This window comes from Ailuropoda melanoleuca, chromosome 17, assembly GCF_002007445.2.
Source record: "Ailuropoda melanoleuca isolate Jingjing chromosome 17, ASM200744v2, whole genome shotgun sequence".
NCBI classification, from domain to species: domain Eukaryota; kingdom Metazoa; phylum Chordata; class Mammalia; order Carnivora; family Ursidae; genus Ailuropoda; species Ailuropoda melanoleuca.
This window is the reverse complement of record NC_048234.1, coordinates 29685928-29712381: the sequence shown is the minus strand read 5'-3', so window position 1 is coordinate 29712381 and position 26454 is coordinate 29685928. Positions and strand designations below refer to the sequence as shown.

General features: G+C 40.5%; 2 long non-coding RNA genes across 3 annotated transcripts in view; both read right to left on the bottom strand.

Annotated features, from left to right (window-relative positions):
• LOC117796969 overlaps positions 1-26454 on the bottom strand; it is a 119822-nt gene that overhangs the window by 28155 nt on the left and 65213 nt on the right. The window lies entirely within an intron of this gene.
• On the bottom strand, positions 110-26454 carry LOC109488523. 2 transcript variants are annotated; one of them, XR_002141515.1, is made up of 3 exons: positions 26296-26454; positions 17592-17723; positions 110-136 (listed from the first exon to the last, which is right to left on the bottom strand). It is a non-coding gene; the product is annotated as an uncharacterized LOC109488523 (long non-coding RNA). The 2 variants fall into 2 exon arrangements; XR_004621769.1 differs by lacking the exon at positions 26296-26454 and adding an exon at positions 26140-26201.

The following is a 26454-nucleotide window of genomic DNA, read 5'->3' as shown; positions in this document are numbered from 1 at the left end:
GCGTCTGCCTTCGGCTCAGGGCATGATCCCGGCGTTATGGGTTCGAGCCCCACGTCAGGCTCCTCTGCTGTGAGCCTGCTTCTTCCTCTCCCACTCCCCCTGCTTGTGTTCCCTCTCTCGCTGGCTGTCTCTATCTCTGTCAAATAAATAAATAAAATCTTTAAAAAAAAAATAAATAAAATAAATAAATAAATACCTCCTTGCAATAACTGCACTAGGGGTCTGTCCTAGACCAGTGGGAGTAGAAGGAGAGGTGTGATCAATTTCACTACACATTAAATTTAACAAGAAATCAGTTCTATTTTTTAATGGAAATGGTTTCAGCATTTCATGGTTTATTGTAATGTTTGCTATTGGGTTTTGGTAAAAATCATCTATCATATTTAAATAGTTTCCTTTATTTCTAAATTACTTGGGATTTTTATTAGGAATGGCTGTTAAATTTTATGATGCCTTTCAGCCATCTATTGATATAATCATTGACTTTCTTCATTTAATTTGTTGATGTAATAAATTACATTGATAGATTTCTTAACATTGAACTAATCTTATGGTCTTAGAATAAACTCTACTAGGTCATATTATACTGTTCTCACAATATGCAGCTGAAATCAATTGTTATATGCTACGCAGAATTTTTAGGTCTATATTGTTATAGGAAATTATAGCTTTTCCTTTTTTATAATGATCAAATTTTAGTGTTCAAGTTATGCTAGCATTATAAAAAAGAATCTATTCCTTTTCTGTGGTCTGGAATAATTCAAATAACAGTGAATTTTTTTCTATTTTGAAGGATAGATACAATTTTGAAAAATCTGTACATGTTCTCTCCTTCCCAAACCATTTCTCCACTTGGAATGGAAGAAAATTCAGAATATATATATCATTTATGGAATTGTTTAGTTGTTCTTTAGATACGCGTTGCTTTGGTTGGACTCCCTGCAGTGCAATGCAATGAAGACCTGAGTGCACGGTGTTTACTGGAGGATGCTCTTTGAAGTGCTGACCTGCTGACCCATTTGGCCAGAAGCACTAGATCTAGGATGGCCCCTCAGGGTCGTCCTTTGTATTGGTCAGCGTTCACCAGCGAAACAGAGCCAATAGGACAGATAGATAGATGATAGATAGATGATAGATAGATGATAAATGATAGATAGCTAGATAGATAGATGATAGATGATAGATAGATAGATAAATATAGATCCTATCCCCAATAAGAATGATAGAAGAGAGAGAGGAGACGTTGGTTTACTGTAAGGAAGAATTTGCTCATGTGATTATGAAAGCTAAAAAATTCTATGATCTGTCACATGCAGGCTGGAAGCCCAGGAAAGTTGGTGGTATAGTTCTGGACCAAGAAGGCCTGAGAACCAGGAAAACTGATGGCGTAAGTCCCAGCCCAAGGGCAGGAGAAGACTGATGTCCTATATTAGCAATCAGGCAGAGAGAAAGAATTCTCCCTTTCTCTATCTTTCTGTTTTATTCATACCCTCAGTGGTTTGATTGGATGATGACCACCCACATAGGGGAGGGCAATCTGCTTCCCTCAATTCACCAATTCAAATGCTAATTTCCTCCCGAATCGCCCTCACAGATACACTCAGAAATAACGTTTAACCAGATATCTGCTCACCCCATCCATAGCTGCCCTGTCAAACCCATAAAATTACCCATCACATCCCCTAATGAGGCAGGGGGCAGGTCTTTGTATCTTGGCATCAACCAGTCAGAGGGTGGGAATTGTCTCTGGGCAGGGAACCCAACCTTGAGTGAGGCCACTCCTTTAGGCCAAGGAAGCCTGTGGGAGAGACGCAATTGTGAGCAATCTTTGGCCAACACTCCTAGCAGTTGAGGGAATGAGCACACGTTAGTCCCGAAGGGGCGGGGGGGCGGTGCACCATGACATCCACTGCATATTTTTAGTTGAACTCAAATTTGCATTTCATCCCCTTATGGTAAATATCAGCATGCATCAACAATTCCGGATTTTCCAAAACTTCCTTATGCCTTTACAGAAACTAGTTATTAGTCCACAACTTACCTAGAAACTTGGGTGCTCGATAGACTCTCACATGGTAATTTTCAAATAGGGTTACGAAAAGCACATGAACAATTATTCCACTTGGCGAATATAATGATTTTTGCATTCACAAAGATGAAGTTTTGAGCCTCTCAGATGAGAGTTTCTCTGCTCGCAACTTCATCTTATCTCTTAGATACATAATAGGCATTGCAAAATATTTACATTTTGTTATACTATTGCTATAACATGCCCTGTCCTCATTGATCAAATCATGTTCTTTAGGATTATGGAATTCCTCACAATATTTTGCCACCTAATATGTCCATTTTTTAAGGTAAATTATTAAAATTATGGGTAAATATAGCACATCCCCTTGATATCTACATAATTTCCTGAAGTAGATCCCATTTCTTTTCTTTTTAAAGAGTTTATTTTTTTAACTTTTTTTTAAAGATTTCATTTATTCATTTGAGAGAGAGAGAGAGAGAGAGAGGCAGAGAGAATACAAGCAGGGGGAGAGGCAGACGGGGAAACAGGCTCCCTGCTGAGCAGAGAGCCCAACGCGGGACTCGATCCCAGGACCCTGGGATCACGACCTGAGCCGAAGGCAGACGCTCAACCATTTGAGCCACTCAGGTGCCCCGAGATCCCATTTCTTACGCTACTACGAGAACATCATTTATTAGCGGGAGTTTCAAGGTTCTCCCAAGGTCTGGTCTTAATCTAGTTTTATAACCTCATGTCCTAACTCATGCCTCCCACCTTTACCACTCCAACCTCATCAAGCTACGTGCAATGGGCTTACACACACTGCAACATATTTCAAAAGTGCTGTCTTGACTCACTTTTGAAGTCACTTCTAAAAACTCTCGATTCCCCTTCATGGGCAGTTTGCCAAGGCCCCCACAAAACACTTCCCTGATCAGGCACCCTCCCTCCGGGACAATTAAGTATACACCCCAACTGGAGCCCTCATGACATTCCCACATCCCTGGGCCACGTACTAACCAACTAGGGACAGCCGCTATGCTTTGGAGCTATATAATTATTCAAATCAACCAGTCCCCTGTCCCCACGTGCAACTGTTTGGCCTTATAAGGCAGCATTCTCTCCTGTGTAGTCACAATTCACAAAGAGTTCTGCCTTTCAATGTCAGTGCACTGTGTCTACCCATCCAAAGAATCTTTAAATTTGATACATAGTTCTGCGTACTCTCCTCTGCCTCCAGACACTTAACTTATTCCGTATTCCCCTCATGTGACACCCTCCTACCTTCCTTCATCCTCAAATGTGAATAGTCCATCCTCTTCTGCAGACCTAAAATCCCCTCCCTTCAGAGACTCTTTTCCATGTGTGTTTTCATCTATCCTTTTGCCTTTCTTTGGGCTACTATTAAGGCACACATCCCTTTGTCTTATATTCCAGTGCTCTGTGGGCAGACCTGTTGTCTTCGCCTTTTGATAAGGTATTTGAACACATGACAGTATTTTAGTGTCTTTAACTGCCCTGCAGTCTCTGGCATAAAGTCTGTGACAAGGTAGTGGCCTCAACAAATATTTATTACACTCAATCTGTTGGAGCACGCTAGGCAACTTGAACCCTGCGTGAAAGTGACAAGCCCCATGCCGGCCATTTTGATGCTCCTTTCGTCTTCTCCTACTCTGATGCCAAAGAAAAGCAAATGCTGAAAGAATGGTCCGCAAGCCTGCTCTAGGAGAAAGGGGTGCATAGAAGCGAGGGAATAACAATACCCAGTGACCAGAATGCTTTACGACAGCTTCATGTAGGAACATCTAGACAATGAATAACAAATATTTGTTAACTGTGACGACCAGATTTCAGAACCTTCCGTTGACTGCTCCGAGATTAGGTCTCATATCATGAGTTGCATGCCTAGAGAAGACCACACTAGACCCAATGCTTTCCTGTTGCAGTTAATTTGCCTCACTGAATTATTCACATGGTGATTAAGGTCACTTGGCTTCTACTTGCATCAGATATTGCTTTAAAGACAAAACTCTTTTTTCTTCATAAATCATGAGTTGTGGGATTTTTTTTCTTTTACCCTGCAAGATTCTTTGAAGTCCTGTTCTAAAATACTTAGAGTTAAAAAAAAAAAAAAAAGGAAGGAAAGAAAGAAAGAAAACATCTAATAAAATGTTCTCTCTTGAACCACAATTAATGTAAGATACAGGGTGCTTAACAGACAACTCTAAGGAAAGGAGAGTTTCAGTTTGTTTTTAATGTAAAGTGCTGTTTGTACTGGCAGATTTGTATCTCTTGACTCTCAGAGGGCTAATTAAATGAATTTAATGACAGAATGTATATTCAAAGGAATAAAAAGCTACTGTGAATGTGGGCAGCTGTCAAGCTGGCTATTCTTCCTATTCTCAGTCTCTCAATCTCCCCCAATCTCTGCCTCTGTCTCTGTCTCGGTCCCTCTCCCCCTACCTCTACTGACAACCCCATCTCCTTCCGTACTCGTTCCTATTGCCTACTCTTCACCCCATCCCGTAGCCTAGTTCTGGAGACAGCCAATCACAGGCTCACTTCATGATGAGCTGACCTACAGAACTCTATCATTTTTCAAGGTCACCTCCTGGGTTTGGGCTGCCTGACATCTGACACACACTCCAGATCTAATCAACACCTTTCCTGCACAAACAGTCCAGTCCTGCTCCCCTGAGCTATGGGCTGTTAACAAAGCAGATGAAACCAGAAAGGGGTGCTGACTGACAGACAAATTCGGCCAACATAATCATTCTTATCTTTCATTTTTCCATGGTGGAAAATAGAAGCTAAACATTTACAATCCTTCTAGGCTTCAAAAATGTCGAATCAACCTGCAGAAAGCCTAGTCTTTGGTTTATTTTAGCAGGACTTGAGGATGAGTCAAACCGATGCATGCTTCGTGCCCATCTATTTCTGCCCAGCACTTTGTCTCACGTTCTAATACATCCAGAAACAGGACGGAACTCCGGCACCGGACAAGAGCTTAGGAATCCCTGCTATAACTGAGAAAATGTGAGGGTCCTGGAAAAACTCAGATTTATTTAGAGGTCCTGGCTCTTGCCTTAGAGAATCTTAGACCTAGTTCATAAGGCAAGACAGTCCTTGACACAGCTTTAGAAGAAGAAACAAAGAAAACTGAGCATGCTTGAATCAACTTCTGCATTACCGAACACGGCCTTCAGATCCTATAGGAATCCAGGGAGGTCAAAAATTACTATCTGGAAGCCCGGGTTGATCCCTAAGAGGAGAGAATTGGGAATTCTCTGTGTGGTGAAGTCACAGCCTCGAGGATGAAGCTGCCACCTTCGCTGTGAGTTTGGGCAACAGGAGAGAGGAAGGCTGAATGGGTGGGGTCCTTTTCTGAACAACTGTGTCAGTTCAAAGGGTGTCCAAATAATCCTAAAAATCAATCTATTAATCCCAGAACAAGTCATTATAGGTTTTGAAGCAGGAAAAAAAAAATCATGAAAACAGCATTTCACAAAAGGAGCAGTGCAGTGGTTAGGAGAGCGAGCATTGGAGTCAGGAAGAATGGATTTCAATTCTGGCTCCAGCCCTTGTTCTGTGACATTGGGTGAGTCACTTAACCTCAGTGTCTTTATCTGTAAATTGGGCATAACAATAATAATAACAACAACAACAACACCCGCTTCACAGGGATATTTGGAGGACTGAACAAGTTAATATTTATAGCCTATTTAGAGCAATACTTTTTCTTATTAACAGTGTTAAAACCACAGATGTCATTGGAGGGCAAATCTTGCTGACAGAGAGATAAATTTGATGGCCTCTGGCATAAACCAGACAGAAGTGATGAGGTATGAATTTCCGACCACATGGTAAGAAATAGCAGTAACGGCACCAAAAGAGGGATGGGACATAGAACTGAGTAGATCTAGGGGCTGAAATAGAATGGAGCGTTAAAGATGAGCCTACAATACGGAGAATATACCGGGTACCCCAAAGTTAGCAACTTTGGAGAAATAAATGTGAAGCATGAGAAAAATGTACATTTTCACAACTCTGGAGTAAAAGCATCCTTTCACATCTTTTATCCGAGATAGTCATCCCCAGAAAGAGTCATAGATTTTACCACTTTCATTGTCCCACACAGTCTCCCACTCTCGGGGTTCAATATGGCTTGATTCTTTTCATTCCCTACTTGCACATCCAACAACACCCTTGTCAAAAATTTCCCTAGCTGTATTTTTGCCTCCCAGCTTACCTCGCTCACTCTCTTTCACCCTAAAGTTCCTGTCAGTTCCCACGACACTGGAGAGAATCTATATTCAGGTGTCAGAATAACCACATGCAGTGTCACCACACTTGACCACACCTTGATCCAAAAGAGAGATTTAAAATCCCAATTCAGTGCCCCCTCGTCCAGGGGTGACACTGTAGTGTGTACACACGTGAGACAAGACTCATGAAGGAAGCTTTCTTCCCTCCCAGCTCAAGACTTGGAACATGAGCCACAGCCTTGCTCCTCCCTTCTGCTCACTTTATGTACCCGCTCTGAAGCTCCCCGTCCAAAAAAATCACTGGGAGGTGGGACACAACCAGGGTTCCGTGAAAATCGAAAGATCAAAAGAGAACACAAAGATAGAATTTACCTATAGCCCTCTTTTTCCCTGAAAGGCCAATCTCCCATAAGCGTCATTCTCTTCCTCCTTCTCTCCTCTTTTTTCCCTACTTAATTTATTCTTATATATTTAGAAACAGATGTATAAATCTAGAAAATGGGGAAAAAAAATCTAGCCCAGACCTTTAATTTTTATGGATTGGGACACGTAAGTCCAAAGATGTTTAAGTGACTTTCTCAAAGGCTCCAAGAATCTTGTATTTTCACCAGCTTATTCTCCTCTATTGCTCAGAATCTAGTGTGTCCTGGGGAGCATAAACTGATGATATGCTATTTCAAATTATCCCACAACAACCTGAGAAGTAGAAATTATCATGGGCTTTTTACAAATACGACATCTGAAGTTCACAGAGGTGATCTATCTACCAATAGTCACTCAATTAGCAAGCACTGGAGACAAGTCTTAAACCCCGATCTTCCGAATCTCTCTTGCCGCCATATTGAACTCCTACCACTTCCCATGCCGGGACATGGCTGGAAATGTCTACATGTTATCTTCCCTCCTACATCTGTATACATCATTCTTGTTCATTTGTGTAATTTTTCTTTGATTGTCATCGTCAGCATATAAGATGAGACTGCCTGGACATTTGTCATCCCCCCTACCCCGTATGGTCCTTATTTCTTTTATAATCTACCAGTCTGGTTAGAATTCCTGTTGGCATTCACCAAGTATGCTTTTGCCTACAAGTAACAAATAACCCAGCTCTCAGAGACTTAAACCATGAGCATATTTAAATTAGAAAAGATCACAAAGACTGGTATGGATTCAAAGATTGGTGAGAACAATTCAGAATTGGCTAGTTTCATTTTACTATGCCCTTCACTTACTGCCAAATTGGCAAAAAAAAAAAAAAAATTTAAAGACGTGTACATGAACCCAGGGTGAATGATTCTCCAATGCCTGTTCTATCACTCAAGAATATGTCCTACCTGAAACTAATGTAACATTGTGTGTCAACTGTACTCCACTAAAAAAGTTTTTTAAAAAATGTCCAAATTCGGTGTCAAACAAGGAGTCCACTAATTCACAGGAGCTCAGAACTGCCGGCTCACCTCTTTTGACATCATTTAGTTGGGAAAGAGGGTAATCTTGGTACAAAATGGACTTCCTGCATCATATAAGGGAATCTTGCCATCCCAGTTAGTTTTCTCTATGTTCTATTTCTCACTGCATCAGCAGCCTACAACACCTACCTCTCTGAACAGCCGTGGGGTAAGTTAGTAGCTCAATAATGTCTTCCAAAACCCAGGCTCCAAACAAAATAGGCTTCTTACAGAATTAAACTCCATCAACCTCCCTATGTAAGCTTTTTATCTTCTTGTTTGTCACAAGGTCACAAGTTGCCAATATAGATCCAGTTAACACACCATCACACCAGCATACCAAGCAGGGGGACATGGGCAAAGGGAGAAAGTTTTCTCTTGCAAATCCTTGCATTTTTATCTAAACAGGAAAATACTTCCACAAATGCTCCCTAGCAATTTTCTAGTGAGAGGTTATTGGTTAGAACTGAGTCACAGGACCACTCCTGGCTGCAAGAGTGGCTGGGAGAGCGAAAATCTGACAAAGGGGAAATGGAGCTCTATAACCAACATAGCCAGGGCCCTTTGCCTCTCTGATCAAAACACGGGTTTGGTTAACAAGGAAGTTGAGGGGAGTAGCTACTGATGAGATCCTAACAATGTCTGCCACACAGACTCTCCATATACCACGCCTGACAGCTTTTCTCCCTGTATGACTCACGACCTGGGAAGAGAACCCGTGTGTTGGTATCACATCCTAAATTAAGCAAACGCTCCAACCTGTCAAATGTTTTCTCTTAGTCCAGCTTTACAAAGCAACCAGCCTCTCGCCTTGTTGTTGTGTGTTATTTCTTTTAAAATCTCCAAGAAGTCTACAAAAATTTGAAAATAGAGCTGCCCTATGACCCAGCAACCGCACTACTACGTATTTATCCAAAGGATACAAACATAGTGATTCGAAGGGGCACATGCACCCCAATGTTTATAGCAGCAATGTCCACAATAGCTGAACTGTGGAAAGAGCCCAGATGCCCATTGACAGATGAATAAAGAAGATATGATTGATATATATATATATATATATATATACACACACACACAATGGGATATTACTCAGCCATCAAAAAAGAGTGAAACCTTGCCTTTTGCAACAACATGGATGGAACTAGAGGGTATTATGCTAAGTGAAATAAGCCAGAGAAAGACAAACACCATATGATTTCACTCATATGTGGAATTTAAGAAACAAAACAGATGACCATAGGGGAAGGGAAGGAAAAATAAAATAAGATGAAAGCAGAGACGGAGGCAAACCTAGGGAACAAATGAAGGTTGCTGGAGGGGAGGGGGTAACTGGGTGATGGGCATTAAGGAAAACACTCGATGTAATGAGCACTGGGTATTATATGCAACTGATGAATCACTATATTCTGCCTCCAAAACTAATTTAAAAAAAGAAAGAAAAAGAAAAACCCTCCAAATGTCTACAATTTTTTTTGCGCAATTTTGTATTTCACTGTGAGTCATTTGGCTGGTTACCACTAAAAAAGTCTTCACAATCAAATTCCCAGGAAAAAAAAAAATCCAACTTAAGAAAGTCCAGTTCCTGACGTCTTACCCCTTTTTTTTTTTAAAGATTTAGTTGAGAGAGAGTGGGGGAGGGGCAGAGGGAGCATGGAGCCCAGTGCAGGCCCAATCTCAAGACCCTGAGATCAAAACCTGAGACGAAACCAAAAGTCAGTTGTTTAACTGACTGAGCCACCACCCAGGCGCCCCTCTTACCCCGTATTCTCCATACACACACACACACACATATATGTGTGTGTATATATATATATATATATATATGTGTGTGTGTGTGTGTGTGTATATATATATATGTATGTATGCATTTCAGGGGTACTGTGATTCATCAGTCTGACACAACACACAGAGCTCATCACAACACATACCCTCCCCAGTGTCCATCACCCAGTCTTACCCCGTATCCTTAAGCTAAATAATTGAAGGCTCTTGTACCGAGCCTATAGGTGACAAGTCTCACAGGGGCTTCCCTGTCCATGGACAAATCCCTACTTCAAATCAGCACAACCAAGACTGTGGCTGGAATCCGTTCTTTTCTTAAGGGTTTTTGTTTTTGAATCTTTCTTCTGACACTTACATTGACCTTTGAAATTTTGTTTTTCCTGCTAGTCAAGAGGAACCCAACGTGGATTTCCAAATATTCCCTTGCATCCTTTCACTTTCTCCTCTAAATGAAGATAAAGCATAAATGATTTTTTTATCTTTTTTTTTAAAGATTTTATTTATTTATTTGGCAGAGATAGAGACAGCCAGCGAGAGAGGGAACACAAGCAGGGGAGTGGGAGAGGAAGAAGCAGGCTCATAGCGGAAGAGCCTGATGTGGGACTCGATCCCATAACGCCGGGATCACGCCCTGAGCTGAAGGCAGACGCTTAACCGCTGTGCCACCCAGGCACCCTGATTTTTTTATTTCTGACTTTATCTCATCATTTTCCCTCTCCTTTCTCTCTTTCAACCACCTCCCGATCACTCCTGAGTATTCCATAATCCTAGCTGAGAACTCCCCTTACTCAGAATTCAATTACACACAGACTAGACGTCATAAGTTCAAAATGAGTAGACTTTCATTGCAGCCACCACAACTTGTAGCAAATATTATACATACAAAACGTCTTGATTTTTGTCTGCACCTCTGTACAAATGTTTAATGCAAGTCATTAAAATTACGGAGGTAGACACAAAAGAAGGGCATAGGAAAAAATCCTGAAAAGTTTGTAAGGAGTGCAGCCTGATAAATGTCAATTAATTATACAGATCTAATAATTAATAATTTAGGATGCAATGAAAACGAGATTTCTATCAATGTTAGGTTCAGCTATGAGAACAGAGACCTTCAAAATATAGAGCTTAATATTGACATTTATTTCTCTCCCAGTGTTTATAGCTCATTGGCCATAATTTGGTTAGGTGGCCAAAGGGAATCCATAAGAAAGGCTAAGAAAAGTAGCTCTTTAGCTCACTGTCATTGTGTGCAGTTAGCTGAAGGGAAAGTGTCGTGGAGGGTGGGAAATATATAGTCCTCTCGTCTGATTGGTTGTACTTAGCTAAAAATTTGCTGAAGTAACCAGTTGTTTACTTAAGAAGAAGAAAAGATGAGGTCTGGGGGGAGACAGCGAGCTGCATCACTGTGTCTCTATTACATAAACATAAAACATATTGTAAGTGCTTTCATACTTTTACTCTGATGTGCAACCTTCTAACTCACACAGTCAACAAGGTGATTATCACTGCCAAGGGTGTGAAATTGGTTCTTAGGGTTGGAGGAAGCAGGGCCAAAAAAATCTTGCCGTTATTATGGATAAAACACAGGAATACATACAATACATAACAGATATGCAATATAACTATGGTATTAAAATTTTATGAGGAAGCTTTTAGGGGAAAAACTATCTCAAAATGTTCTTTGAGTGATAGTGAGAGAAGGATACTGAAAAAAAGTTGAGAAATATTGTTCTAACGCAGGAGTTTTCAGAAACCTATCTCAAGGTTGGGCCAAAATAAATCTATCTTCTTGCAAAGTTTCTTCTTAGTACATTATAGGTTATATAATGTAATGAATAGAAAGGACACGTAATATCAAATTGGGGTGCTGGTCTCACTGTCTAATTGCTACCATGTTCCCACTCTTCCTGTTCCTCTCCTTTTTTGTATTCTGTCGCTCATTCAAATTGCAAAGCTACACTAAAAGGAGTTCAACTTTGTCTCTCTTTGTCTTTTTGTCTCTCCCTGTCTTTGTCTCTATTTCTCTCTCTCTTTGACTCTGTCTGGCTCTCGCTCATGCTCTGTCATACACATACACATACACACACACACACACGAGTCAGGCCACCACCACCATCACTGAATGAATCAGAATCTGCCTTTAACAACCTCCTCAGACAATCATAGGCACATTATATCTAGAAACACCTGCGTGGTCTAAAGCAAAAGATAGGTGGTTATCCTTCATCCTCTGCTCTGTTATGACCACCTTGATCTCCCGTCTGTTTTCTTACCATGGTTTACATTCCTCCAAGGACTAAACAAGCCGATCCTTTGAGGAAATGTTTGTCCAAGGAAGTTCTAGTCTCCTGAGAAGAGGGATGGTGACATGAAAGCACAAAGAAAAGCACTTTGACGTCATCCTACCCCATCTCCCAAACTTAAACACTGTGTCTCTCTCACTTCCTAATTCCTCAAGTTTCTCTACTGGCATTTAGATTTTGTCAACTTTCTCTCCCCCTGTTCCTAACAAGGAACTTTCTAGCTCTGAGGTGTCCTATGTAAGGCCAGATGTCTTCATTTTTATGTTCTTAAGTTTTGAAAGAATTTGTATGTTTTTGTGTGTGCCATCTCCCGGGTCTCCCGACCCTCTCAATAATGTGCCACAGCATGACCTATCCATAGTTCTTGTCCTAATATATGGGGAAAAGCCTATAACTCTTTAAATATATTTCCTTGTTTTCCACCAGGGTGCCATATCTTATCATCTTATCTACTTAATGCCGGTAGTTTGCCTCTCCCCTTCTGAAATCACCTCTGTTCTTCCGGCTGAAATTTCCAGGACCTTACATTCCTGCAGGACACAATAAACACAAAGAGGATAACAAACCGTAGGGACTTTTTATTCAGGAACTGGAACAACTGTCCTTCCTGCCCATACTCCCACTCATCTGGCACTTCCATCATGGAAATCTCTCCCTAGGGCTGGTGTGCGCAGAGCAGAGGGTGGAAGCGATCCCCCATTTTTAGGCACCCTCCCCCTTCCTTCGGGGGCGTGACATGAAGAACTGCCACTGCCTCCACAGGCTTTTCTCAAAGTCACCCTCCATCAATGACCTTAAACTTCTTTGCTTCTTCACTATGTAAAAACTGGGCTTATTTAGTCCTACTCCCTCCTCAGGATTCATGTTTCCATGAAAACTGTTTCCAATGAAAATATCCTTATTTACTCTTCATCCACTTTGTCCCTTTATGCCTTTGCCATCTCCATCTGGTGTCTGTGATTTTCAGAATGCTTTCCTTGTATTTGTCGCAGAGGGACAGGAGTTAGTAGCAAAAGGAACAGTCAACATCTATCCAGCACTGACTCTGGTACAAGCGATGCCGAGCACTTTTTTTTTTTTTTTGATCTCTTATCATCTTCATCAACCCCTGATGAGGGGATGTGTCCCCAAAATGCCAAACTGTCGGCCCTGGAGTCAAACTCTCTGTGTTTGAATTGGAGCTCCACCGCTTACTATCTGTGAGACCCTGGGGGAAGCACCTAGCCTTTCGGTCCTTCGATGTCCTTTTCTATGAAATGAAGTTAATGTCAGTGTCTACTTCATAGGATTGTTATTCAACACGTAAAATACTTAGAACAATACCTCGAACATACTGGGCATGTGACATACTTAGAACAAGGCCTGACTCAACCAGTATTGGTTATGGATACTATTACTATCCCCATTTTACAGATGAGAAAAAGAAGACACGGAGAAATTTTATAACTTGTCCAAGTTACCCAGGTGTTGGTTATTGGCAGAACAGGTAGTCTGCTCTGGAATGTACGGCTGCCAGAAGAAATTAAGAAACTAAACCATATGACTTCAGAGAGGCAGTGAAAGAATCCAACTGTGGAGTCAAAGCTAGACATTTAATGGACTGGCACGGGAAGTGCCCAGAGCTGGATTACATGCTTGAACAGTAGGAAGCCTCTTAATGAGTGCTCCCTCCCACCAAAACCAGGGAAATAGAAAAGCCCTCCCACAGAGGGGCCCAGAGAAGAACACATTTGTAGCAGGTATTTGGAAGTACAGATTTAGAACAATGCTACACACTCCGAAAACCCAATCTGCACAGATCTGTGCAGTATTAAACATGAACAAAATAGTGAAATCCTACAAATACATGTATCCATTCAACACATGTTTACTGAGTGCCTACGATGTGCCAGGTAAGGTTCTAAGTGCTAGAGATACTGCAAGGAAAAAGGCCCTGCTTGCATGGAGCTTAAATTTAGGGGAGCAATGAACACACAAAGCATCTGAAATAGTGAAAAGAGTTGTGTATAAAATAAAAAGGGTTAATGTCACATAACATTTTTATTTTGTAAATGTCAAAAGATATCAAGGTAGGTACTCAGAATTCCCTGTAATGAATGAGTATAGCTGTTCAGAGCCAAAGTAGTGGCTAGTATCACAGGGACTGATGTGGAGCAGCACAGAACCAAGAAACAAATTAAGAAACTATGTGGACCCAGGACCTCCAGAGAAGGATCCAGACAGAAATACTATAAAGACATTTTCTTCAGCCACTTTAATAAGTGACCTATTGTGAAATTATCAGAATGTATGTCTGTGCTCCTACATTGTCTATGAGTTTATCAACGAATCCTTCTTTGTCACTTCATAAAATCCAGAATTAAAATAGCCCCATTCACAGGGCACCTGGAAGGTTTAGTTGGTAGAACATGTGACTTTTAATCTCGGGGTCATCAGTTCAAGCCCCATGTTGGGTATGGAGCCTACTTTTTAAAAAATAAAATAAAATAGCCCCTTCAAATACTATTTGATGGCACTTGAACAGGACAAGGCCAACTGGCAGTTATGGCTGTAGATCTGGAGCTTAGTAAATCCCAAAAAGCAGTCCCTTCTACACAACGGTGTCTGGGCAGGGACTTTGGCTCTATCGTCCATCACGCCTTCCTCAACTTATCCTCCATTTTGTGACCTTCTCCTGTGTAGTCTTTGATCTGCACAGAGTACATTACAAAATCAGAAGCTCCTATGTGACTCTAAAAACCCAGAGTAGACTTAGTTTATTTCCAGCTCTTCCATTAGGCTACTTTCTGCTTCACAGCATGGCTACTGTGTTCTCATCCTTCAAACTCCTGAGGTTGGAGACACGTTACCTCTGTCTGAATCCCACACAGTGCAACGCGATGCCTTCAACAGAACAAGTTACATCAGTAGAACGTAGTGCTCTATTTTAAAAGAAGATGATACAAAATTTGAATTAGAAATGGTGCAAAGACCTACAAGTAGGAGCTGAAACTAGAAAGCACTTGGAGAAAAACATAGGGGGAGAGCTTCCTGATGTTGTATTTGGTGGTAATTTCTTAAATATGACACCAAAGGTACAGGTAACATAAAAAAAAATAGGTAAATTAGACTACATTAATATTGAAAATTTTTGTGCATGAAGGACACTGTCAACAGAATGAATAGGCAACTCACAGAATGGAAGAAAATATTTGTGAATCATGTATCTGGTAAGGGGTTAATAACCACAATATATTTTTTTCAAGTCCTACAATTCAACAAGAAAACTACAAACAAACCAATTTAAAAATGGGCAAAGGAACTGAATAGACATCTCTCTAAAGAAGATGTACAAATGGCCAATAAGTACATAAACACATACTCAACATCACTAATCATTAGGGAAATGCAAATCACAATCACAATGAGCTACCACCTCCTACCCACTAGGATGGCTACTACTTTTTTAAAAAATAGAAAATAACAAGTGTTCTTTGGATGTAGAAAAATTGGAGGCATTTGTGTGCTGCTGGTAGAAATGTAAAATGGTATACCAGCAATCCACTTCTGGCCAGATACCCAAAACGATTGGAAGCAGAGACTCAGATATTTATATACCCATGTTTATGGCAACATCATTCACTCTCTAGAATAGGTGGAATGCAAGTGTCCATTCACAGAGGACTGGATAAAGGACGTATACATGCAATGGAATATTGTTCAACCTTTAAAAAGGAAGTTCTGATACATGCTATACCATGGATGCACCATGAGGACGTCCCACTAAGTGAAATAAGCCATTCCCAAGAGGACAGATACTATATGATTTCACATCCATCAGGTACCCAGAGTCATCGAATTCATGGAGACAGAAGGTAGAATAGTGATTGCCCAGATCTGGGGGGGAGGGGCTGGGGATTTATCATTTAATGGTACAGAGATTTAGTTTTGCAAGATGAAAATAGCTCTGGAGATGAGTGATGATGACAGGTGCCCAACAGTGTGAATGTACTTGAGGTCACTGAACTCACACTGAAAAAATGTTTAAGATGAGTAAATTTTGTGTATATTTTGCTATTAAAAAAAGAACAAAAAAGAAGGCAAAGAGGGAGGAGAAGAAGAAAAGAAAAAGGGAAAGAAGGATGAGGGGAGGAGTGGAAGAGGATTAGCAACAGAACAGCCACAGTAGGTTTAACTATTTGGAGAGAAAGTAGAAAATTCTTCCCCTATAAAGGGATCAGTGGAGGATCAATGAATGTTATATTTTTCTCTCCCCTCTCTCTCTTAGTTCTTTCTTCCCCTTACACATACACACACACACACACACCACACATCACTTACACTTAATATTCAGATAGGTAGACAATTTTTCTGACTTGGAACCCAACCTCACAAGACTATCTCCCCCCAAAATCGAAGAAAAATAGGATTAATCATAAAAATATTACAAACTCCTGCTTAGAAGGGACCGATTCCGTTTCACTGTGGGTAGAGAAAACTCCATATATACACAGTAATTTTACAAAGAAAAACAAGGAAATGGCCAGTTTTGTGAGGAAAACACATAGGTTGCTAGGGGCAAGAAACAGTGGCCTCTCAATTCTCTCCCCGGGGCTTTAAAAATTCCAAGTATGGTGTCTTTTTCAGACTGTTTCAGAAAGAACAGCTGATATCTAAACAAGCTGGGTAAAAGCTGTGCCCAGTTATTTCTGTGGCTATTTGTGGTTTGTTATGACATTTTCCAAACCACTTACTCTTTCATGAAACAACCAAACCAGGCTGTTTGTTGGATTTTCTTTCTAGCGAGTTCGCCCTCTGTGCTTCATGTTTTCATTCACACCATAAGGGGAGACAAGTTTCTTTGATCCTTTTAGACCCAACCGTCCCCAAAACACTGAGACCACGCGACTTTTCTCAGGGCCCTGGCATAACCGAGTTGTGAGGCCAGTGTTCATCCTGGGCTTTCATCTTACCAAAGCTATGCAAGAGCCAACATGGCCGTGTATGGTCAAAAGAGATCAAACACGGGCAACTGATTATTAGTGCAAATGTCCCACAGCCAGCCACCTTCTGGGATCTGTTTTTAGTTCTCCTTCCATTATTCTGGGAAGAAAAGGAAAAACCAGAAAGCCTTTCTTCATCCAGTCCTTTCTTTCAAAACAGAATCATGAGGAGGAAAAGTGATGTGAAGCCTCATGTTACAGATGAGAAATCTGAGAATCAGAGGAAGAGGAGGAACGACATCTCAGGAAAATGCTTCAGAGCCTGGATTGCAGCCTGGGTCGTGACCAATATCAAATTCTAGCTCCGTCACTCACTGATTGCATAATCTTCGGCAAGTTACATAAACTCTCCGTCTCAGTTTCTCATTAATAATACATGTTTCCAGGGTGCCTGGTGGCTCAGTCAGTTAAGCGTCTGCCTTGGGCTCAGGTCATGATCCAAGAGTCCTGGGACTCTGGGATCAAGCCCTATGTCGGGCTCCCTGATCAGCGGGAGTCTGCTTCTCCCTCTGCCTCTGCCCCTCCCCCCCATGCTCGCTCTCTCTCTCTCAAATAAATAAAATCTTTTTTTAAAAAATAATATGTGTTTCTGTCAAGTGCTGTGAAGAAGAAAGCACTGAACACAATGCCTGGCACATAGAAAGTATCGATTAATATTAACTGTTAGTATGATCACCATGATCTTTGACAGACTTACATCATCTCCTAGCGATCACAAAGCCAATTATTTCTGTAGCAGTCGAGATGTTCTCAGTATGCCACTCTAACACATAACCCCCCAAATCTCAGTGGCTTACCACAAAGGCTCTTTTCTCACTCTTGCAACATGATCTCGTCACAGCCAGCCCTGGCTCTCCTCTGCACCATTTTCGTTCTGCACCCCTGACGGGATGAAGCAACACCCCTCGGGCCACCGCCCAGCGTTGTGGCTGAGGGAAAAGAGAGGAGAGTGAAGTGCAAACTGGGTCTTTAAAGCTTCTGCCCCAAAATGGCAAGTGCCACTCGTACTCCTGTTCCACTGTCCAAAGCAAGCCCGACGTCAGTAGCATGGAGAAGTACTACCCCTCCAGCTTGAAGACAAGCGGAGTGACTGACCAGTCATAAACCCACCACAATGGAGGCGCTGAGATCAAGCCTGTAAGGCTCTTCCCATTGTGCCATTCCAGCCTTCTGTAAATTGAAGTTGATGAGATTGGTTTTCTGTAAAATGAAATTTGTGGTAATAAAATACACAAATTTTAAGAGAGACAGTTGGGAATCTTGCTCTTTTTCCTCAGTGCTAGTCTTGCCATAAAATGACGTCAACTTCCTGTCACACAAGAAGATGAAGCAACCCAAGGCAGCAGGAGGAGGAGTCTCTGCTGAAGCCTTACTGCTCTCTCGGGGCCCCTGCTGCTTGGTGAGCCCCACTTTCTTCACACCTCAGGCTGGCTGGGGAAGATGTCGAAGGGACATTCTTCCATTAAATTCATCTTGCCATTCAACCTTTCAGTAACTTGACGTCCTTCCACAAAGAAAGAGACTGGCAACACCATTAGCCCTACCCTTTGAGTTTCCATTCATAATTAAACCCAGAAAATAAACTGAGTCATAGTCATTACCTCATATCATAGAATCACAAAAGTTCAGCATGAACAAGTTCATCTTATTCAACTCAACATCTGATGCAGAAACACTCCTTCAGATTGCCAGTAGATCTGAATGTTTGAGAACTTTTCAGCAATCCAATCTCAGCTTGAATGCTTTCAGCAATGGGAAACTCATTACCTCAGAGACAGATGATTCCACTGTTGGAACATTATGATTTTTAGAATGATTCTCCTCTTGCTGAGCTAAAATCTGGCTGCGCACAGATTTCAACTTTTTGTCCTAATTCTACATTCCAGTGGAACATAGAAAAAGTATAATATCATCCCAAGTAAGCCCTCCAGTACTTGAAGAAAGTCTGTGGATCTTTTCTTGGTCTTCCCTTCTATTTCTCCCACTGTTTATCCTATGAAAGGGATTCCAGAGCCTTCCATACCTATTTTACCAATCTGGCTATAAAACATCCTGTGAAAAACTCAAACTTTTTAATCAGAGACAAATATACCCCTAAGCCACTGACAGGAAGGGTTGAAATAGGGAAGTTAGGAAAACCCATAAAATTTGAGAATATCATTTATTGCTCTATTTGCATTCAACAAAAAAAGAGTAAAGAGATCCTTTCAGAAATACTTGGTGGTTGAGAAGGGAGGAGGAGAAAGACTGAAATTTACATCACATCCTCAGCAACTTAGTCTTCAATATTAAGAAGGTGTGGTCCATTTATACAGTGGAATATTACTCAGCCATCAGAAAGAACAATTACCCAACATTTGCAGCAACATGGACGGGACTGGAGGAGATTATGCTAACTGAAATAAGTCAAGCAGAGAAAGACAATTATCATATGGTTTCACTAATTTATGGAACAGAAGAAATAGGAAGATCGGTAGGAGAAGGGAGGGAAGAATGAAGGGGGTATAAACAGAAGGGGGAATGAACCATGAGACACTGTGGACTCTGGGAAACAAACTGAGGGCTTCAGAGGGGAGGGGGTGGGGGAATGGGCTAGGCCGGTGATGGGTATTAAGGAGGGCACGTATTGCATGGTGCACTGGGTGTTATATGCAAATAATGAATCACGGAACTTTACATCAGAAACTAAGGATGTACTGTATGGTGACTAACATAATAAAAAATTATTATAAAAAAAAGAATGCTGTGCTATTTAAGGTGATCTAATTGCAAATTCTGTCAGGAGGGCCTGCCTTTGAATGGTCTTCCAGAAGTAGATACAAATAAGACAAAATGCTTTTTCCCAGATACCCTAGGATGAGCAACCTGCAAAGGCGAGCAGCAGCAAGTCTTGGAATGGAGAACTGGTCGTCCAACCTGAACAGTGAAGCAAGCTGTCATGGGAAATAGAATTTTCACCTGGAATGTCTACCGATCTTGTAAGCCACGAGTCACACAACAAGGAACAGGATGAAGAGAATTAATTAGCTTTTCTTAAGTTAAAGCATGTACTATCAAGGGTTTGTGTCAACTTTACTTTGCATGAGCGCTCCTTCCTCACTGGATAGCTTCCTGACATGCTTCCTCCTTTGCTTCAGGCCTCAAATGTCACCTCCTCACTGAAGCTCTTCCTAACTCCATTTAAAATTGCAACCCCCTGCCAGCAGAGCCTCCCTTCTCCTTTGCCTCTCTTTTTCCCATAGCACGTATCACCATCTAATATATCTCATTATCTCCTTTATTACAGGTCTCCTCCCACTCTAACATTAGATCCAGATGGATAAGGATTTGTATCATTTTTTTTTTCATTGCCTTATCCCCAGTACCTAGAATGGTACCTGTAACTCAGTATTCGGTTTCTAGATATTTTTTAAAAAGACATAAAAAGTATCTATTCCTCTAGGCCATACAGGCTAGTGGAGTAAATGTTTAATAAAACCAATAAAATAAGCAGGGTGATGAGGGTGATATGATGGCAAATAAAAGGGGTGGTCAGAGAAGGTCTCTTGGAAGTGGTTTCATTTGAGCTGTGGTGTAAAGGGTGAAAGGGCCACGTAGATAAAGATGGTAGAAGAGCATCCAAAGGGAGCTTCAAGCATAATGCCCCGAAGACAGAAAAAGTTGGCTTAAGAATGGAAAATGAAACAGCTATACACCAATGAACTGGACAACCTAGAAGAAATGGAAAGATTCTTAGAGACATGCAACTTATCAAGACTGAATCAGGAAGAAACAGAAAATCTGAGGAGACCAGCTGCTAGTAAGATTGATTTAGTAATTAAACATCGAAAAAGAAAAGCCCAGGACCAAATGGCTTCGTGGTGCATTTTACTAAACATTTAAAGAAGAATTAACATCAATCCTTCTCAAACTCTTCCAAAAAGTTAAAGAGGGAATATTCCAAACTCATTTTATGAGGCTGGCATTACCCTGATAACAAAACCATAAAAGGACACTAGACAAGAAAACTACAGACCAATATCTCTAATGAATATAGATGTAAAAATTCTCAATAAAAGAGTAGCAAACTGTATTCGACAGCACATTAAAAGGATCATTCATCATGATCAAGTGGGTTTTATCCCTGGGATGCAAGGATAGTTCAACATGTAAATCAATGTGATATATCATAGAATAAGAGAAAAGTATCATAGGATTATTTCAATAGTGACAGAAAAAGCATTTGACAAAATTCAACATCCACTCGTGATAAAAACACTGAACAGATTAGGCATAGATGAAACATATCTCAATATAATTAAGGCCATATATAATAAGCCCATAGCTAACATCATACTCAGTGCTGAAAGATTAAAAGCTTTTCCCCTAAGATCAGGAATAAGCTAAATGTACCACTCTCACCACTTCTGTTAAACATAGTAATGGAAGTCCTAGCTAGAGCAATCAGGCAAGAAAAAGAAATAGAAAGCATAGAATTAGAGAAGAAAATTGTCTCTATTGTCTCTATTTGTAGATGGTTTGATTTTATATGTAGAAAATCCTAAAGACTCAATCAAAAAACTTCTGGATCTGGGGCGCCTGGGTGGCACAGCGGTTGGGCGTCTGCCTTCGGCTCAGGGCGTGATCCTGGCGTTCTGGGATCGAGCCCCACATCAGGCTCCTCNAGAAAAAGAAATAGAAAGCATAGAATTAGAGAAGAAAATTGTCTCTATTGTCTCTATTTGTAGATGGTTTGATTTTATATGTAGAAAATCCTAAAGACTCAATCAAAAAACTGCTGGATCTAATTAATGAATTCAGTAAAGTTGCAGGATACAAAATTAACATGCAAAAACTAATAATGTTTTTAACTATAAATTTTCTGAAAAAGTAATAAAGAAGTTTATCCCATTTACAATCACATCAAACCAATAGTATATTTAGGAATAAATTTAACTAGGGAAGTGAAAGATCTTTACACTGAAAACTACAAGACATTGATGAAATAAATGGGGGGGCCTGGGTGGCACAGTTGGTTAAGCATCTGAATCTTAGTTTCAGCTCAGCTCATGGTCTCAGGGTCGTGAGATGGAGCCCCATGTCAGGCACCACGCTCAGTGTGGAGTCTGCCTAAAAAAGACTCTCCCTCGGGGCGCCTGGGTGGCACAGCAGTTGAGCATCTGCCTTTGGCTCAGGGCGTGATCCCGGCATTATGGGATCAAGCCCCACATCAGGCTCTTCTGCTATGAGCCTGCTTCTTCCTCTCCCACTCCCCCTGCTTGTGTTCCCTCTCTCGCTGGCTGCCTCTATCTCTGTCGAATAAATAAAAAAATCTTTAAAAAAAAAAAAAGACTCTCCCTCTATCTCTCTCAAATGAATAAATAAATCTTAGAAAGAAGGAAGGAAGGGAGAAAGGAAGGAAGGAAGAAAAAAAAGAAAAAAAAATGAAAAGAAAGGAAAGGAAGAAAAAAAGAAAGAAAGAGAAAGAAAGAAAAAAGAAAAAGAAAGAAAGATGGACACAAATAAACAGAAAGGTATCTCATGTTCATGAATTGGAAAAAGTAATATTGTCAAAATGTCAATACTGTCAAAAGCAATCCATGGATTCAATGAAGATTCCAAAGGCATTATTTTACAGAAGTAGAAAAAAACACTCCTAAAATTTATATGGAACCACAAAAGACCCTGAACAGCCAAAGAAATCCTGAAAACAAAGCAAAGGGCATCATACTTCTTATTTCAAGCTATACTCTAAAGCTATCATCATCAAAACAATATGGTACTGGCATAAAAATAGACATATAGACCAGAACTGAGAGCCCAGAAATAAACCCAAGCATAAAGCATATATAGTGAACTAATATTTAACAAGGGAGCTAAGATTACTCAATTGAAGAAAAGACAGTGTCTTCAACAAATGGTACTGGAATAACTGGATATTCACAATTAAAATACTAAAGCTGGGGGACACCTCAGTGGCTCAATTGGTTAAGTATCTGACTCTGAATTTCAGCTCAGGTCATGATCTCAAAACAAACAAATAAATAAATAAATAAATATTAAAAATAAAAATAAAACTGAAATTGGACCTATTTCTTACATCACTCACAAAAAATAACTCAAAGTAATGACTTAAATGCAAGATTTAACCCCCAGAAAAATACATATGAACAAAGTTCCTTGATATGGGTCTGGTAATGATTTTTGGGATATGACACCTAAAGCACAAGAAACAAAACCAAAAATAAACACGTGGAATTACATCAAAATAAAAAGCTTCTTCACAGCAAAGGAAGCCATCAATAAATTGGAAAGACAACCTACGGAATGGGGAAAAAAATATTTTTAAACCATATATCTGATAAGGGGTTAATATCCAAAACCTATAAAGAACTCCTACAACTCAGTAGCAAAGAAAAACAAATAAGTCAATTTAAAAATGGAGAAAGAACCAGAAGAGACATTTCTACAAAGAAGATAGATGAAAGACCAACAGGTACATGAAAAGATGCTCTACAGCACTAGTTATGAGGAAAATGCAAATTAAGACCACAACGAGATATCACTTCTTGCCAGTTAGAATGGCCATTATCAAAAAGACAAGAGATAACAAATGCTAGCATGGATGTGCACCGTTGGTGGGGTTGTAAATTGGTATAGCCACGATGGAAACCAGTATGAAGGATTCCCCCAAAATTAAAATAGAGCTAACATCTGATCCAGGAATTCTGCTCTGGAAATATATCCAAAGGTAACAACAATAACAAAAAGATATCTGCACCCCCCCATCTTCATAGCAGAATTATTTACATTAACCAAGACGGGAACAACCCAAGTGTCCATCGATGGATGAATGGATAAAGAAGTTATGGTATATATTTANCAATTCTGCTCTGGGAATATATCCAAAGGTAACGACAATAACAAAAAGATATCTGCACCCCCCCATCTTCATAGCAGAATTATTTACATTAACCAATTAACCAAGACGGGAACAACCCAAGTGTCCATCGATGGATGAATGGATAAAGAAGTTATGGTATATATTTACAGTGGAATAAATGAGCCATAAAAAACAACAACAACAACAAGGAATTCCTACCATTTGTACACCATGGATGGACCCTGAAGACATTACGCTAAATGAAATAAGTCAAACAATCTATCATCTCACTTACATATGGAATCACTTTTTAAAATGTCATCAAAAAAGAGATCAGACTTGTAGTTGCCAGAGGTGGGGGGAGGAGGAGGAGAGATTAGAGAAAGGTGGTCAAATGGTACAATCTTCCAGTTAGAAGATAAATAAGTACTAGGGATATAGTGTGCGGCATAATGACTACAGTTAACATTGCTGTATGATACATAGGAAAGTCATTAAGAGAGCAAATCCCAAGATTTCTCATCACAAAGAGAACATTTGCTTCCCTTTATTCTTCTTTCTTTCCTTTTATTATACATATATGAGAAGATGGATCTAAGATGAGCCTATTGTGGTAAATCATTTCACAATATATGTAAACCAGACCATCATGCCGTACGCCTTAAACTTACATGGTGATATATGTTAATTATTTCTCAATAGAACTGGAAAAAATACATAAACCTAATTTAGTTTTCCTTAGGATGAAAAGCTGGGGGGAAAAAAGAAAAGAAAGTGATCCAAGGACCCTGGAGGACTGTGATCTGGAGAAGGGGGGGGCTAAAGTTGGAAAGATGGATGGGAGCCTAATCCTGGAAGGCTTTCTTTGCCTATCCCCATTAGCAATCATAGTGTGGGTGACCAAAGTAGCCTTCCGCACCTGCTTTGAACACATTTCTTAGGCTCTCTGAGCTCCTTATTATTCAGGATTCTCAGCAGAAATGAACTCCCCTCCAAACATGTACACACACATACATGCACACACACACCAGCAACAGTTTCAAACACGTTCTGTTGCTTTATGTCCTTGCTCGCATTTATCACTACCTGACATTTTCTTTTGTATATTGTCAGCCCCACTCCCCCTTCCAGAATGCAAGCCCTATGAGGGCAAGCACCTTTTCTGTCTTATTCACCAGTATTCTGAATGTCTAGAACCATGCTTAGTACATGATAGGTGCTCAAAATTACCTGATGAATTTCTTCAGTCACTGTCCCTGGGAAGCAAACCTGAGACAGAGATTTGTGCTTCGAACGTTTACAAAGAGTAGTCTTGGGAAAAACACATGTAATAGGGTAAAAGGAGCAGAGCTGGCCAGATGCAGCTGAGATAGAACAGCCCCTTCAGAGATGTTCCCAATGGAGACACAATAGGGATCAGCCTTGTAGTTCCACAAAGACCAGTCACTGCAAGCAGGCTGTCCCCAGGGAGCAGGTAGGCAATAATTTGAGGTAAGGCAGCTCCCTTCAGCCAGAACAAGTCCTGAAGAAGTCTTGGGCTGTGATCCATCAGCAGCTAACACTCAGGGCGACTGGGGAATTGAGACCTCAATTCTTAAAGGGAATATTCAGGCAGCATATCATGGTCCCCCCCACAATCAATGAAGGAACAATGAATGAATGCATTCTTTACTACCTAAACTTAAGTTAAAGCATCTCTAATCTAGTGGACCATGTCCAATACAGTCTTATCAACCCTATCGAGTGGTATACCCCTCTATACTCATTTCAACAATATTTTATATAAAACACACATATATATCCTTAAAAATATCCTATCTTAGATTTTTTGGTGGGGGGAGGGGCAGAGAGAGGGAGAGACAACCGTAACAGCCCCGTACTGACATGTGGCTCGATCTCACGACCCTGAAATCATGATCTGAGCCAAAATCAAGAGTAGGACACTTAACCAATTGAGCCACCCAGGTGCCCCTCTATCCTAGATTTTTTAAATCTGTTTTTATGTCACAAAATTTTTAGTCTGTTTCTGTTACCTTATTTCATCGTAGTTCTTGAAAATAAAGATATTTCTTCTGGAGGCATATCACAAACATTTTCGTGATGATTTTAGAGTCAGGAAATTGAACCTGTTTAAGGTTTTATCTCGTCAACAAAGAAAGACAAATACCATAGGATTTCACTCATATGTGGAACTAGGAAAGGAAAGAGAGAGAGAATGAATGAGTGAGCAAGGAAGGAAGGAAAGAAGGAAGGGAGGTAGAGAGAGAAAGAAAGGCAGGAAGGGCAAGCTAGGATAGATGGATGGATGGATGGATGGAAGGAAGGAAGGAAGGAAGGAAGGAAGGAAGGAAGGAAGGAAGGAAGTGGGCAGGAGGGAGGGAGAAAAGACAGACAAAAAAACCCAGACTCTTAAACAGAGAGAACTGATGGTTGTGGGGGGGGGTATAGGTGAAATAGATAAAAGGAGTGAAGAGCACACTTACCACCATGAGTTCTGCGTAGCCTATGGAATTGCTGAATCACTATATTGCTCCCATGAAACTCCTATAACACCATATGTTAATTACACATCAATAAAAAGAACTAGTTCTACCCCATGTCCTTATTTGTGCTTCAGTTTCAGTGCTCCTTTAACTTACCCCACTTCTATAAACAGCCGGAGCTTCGTTTGTCCTACTCCAAAGAATAGACTTTGTAGAAAATACTCTAAATCATTCCAGGGGATATCATTCTTTTCTACTCCTTAATGCCATAAAAACAGAAATATTGCATCTGGGCTGCCTGAAATTGGGGATCAT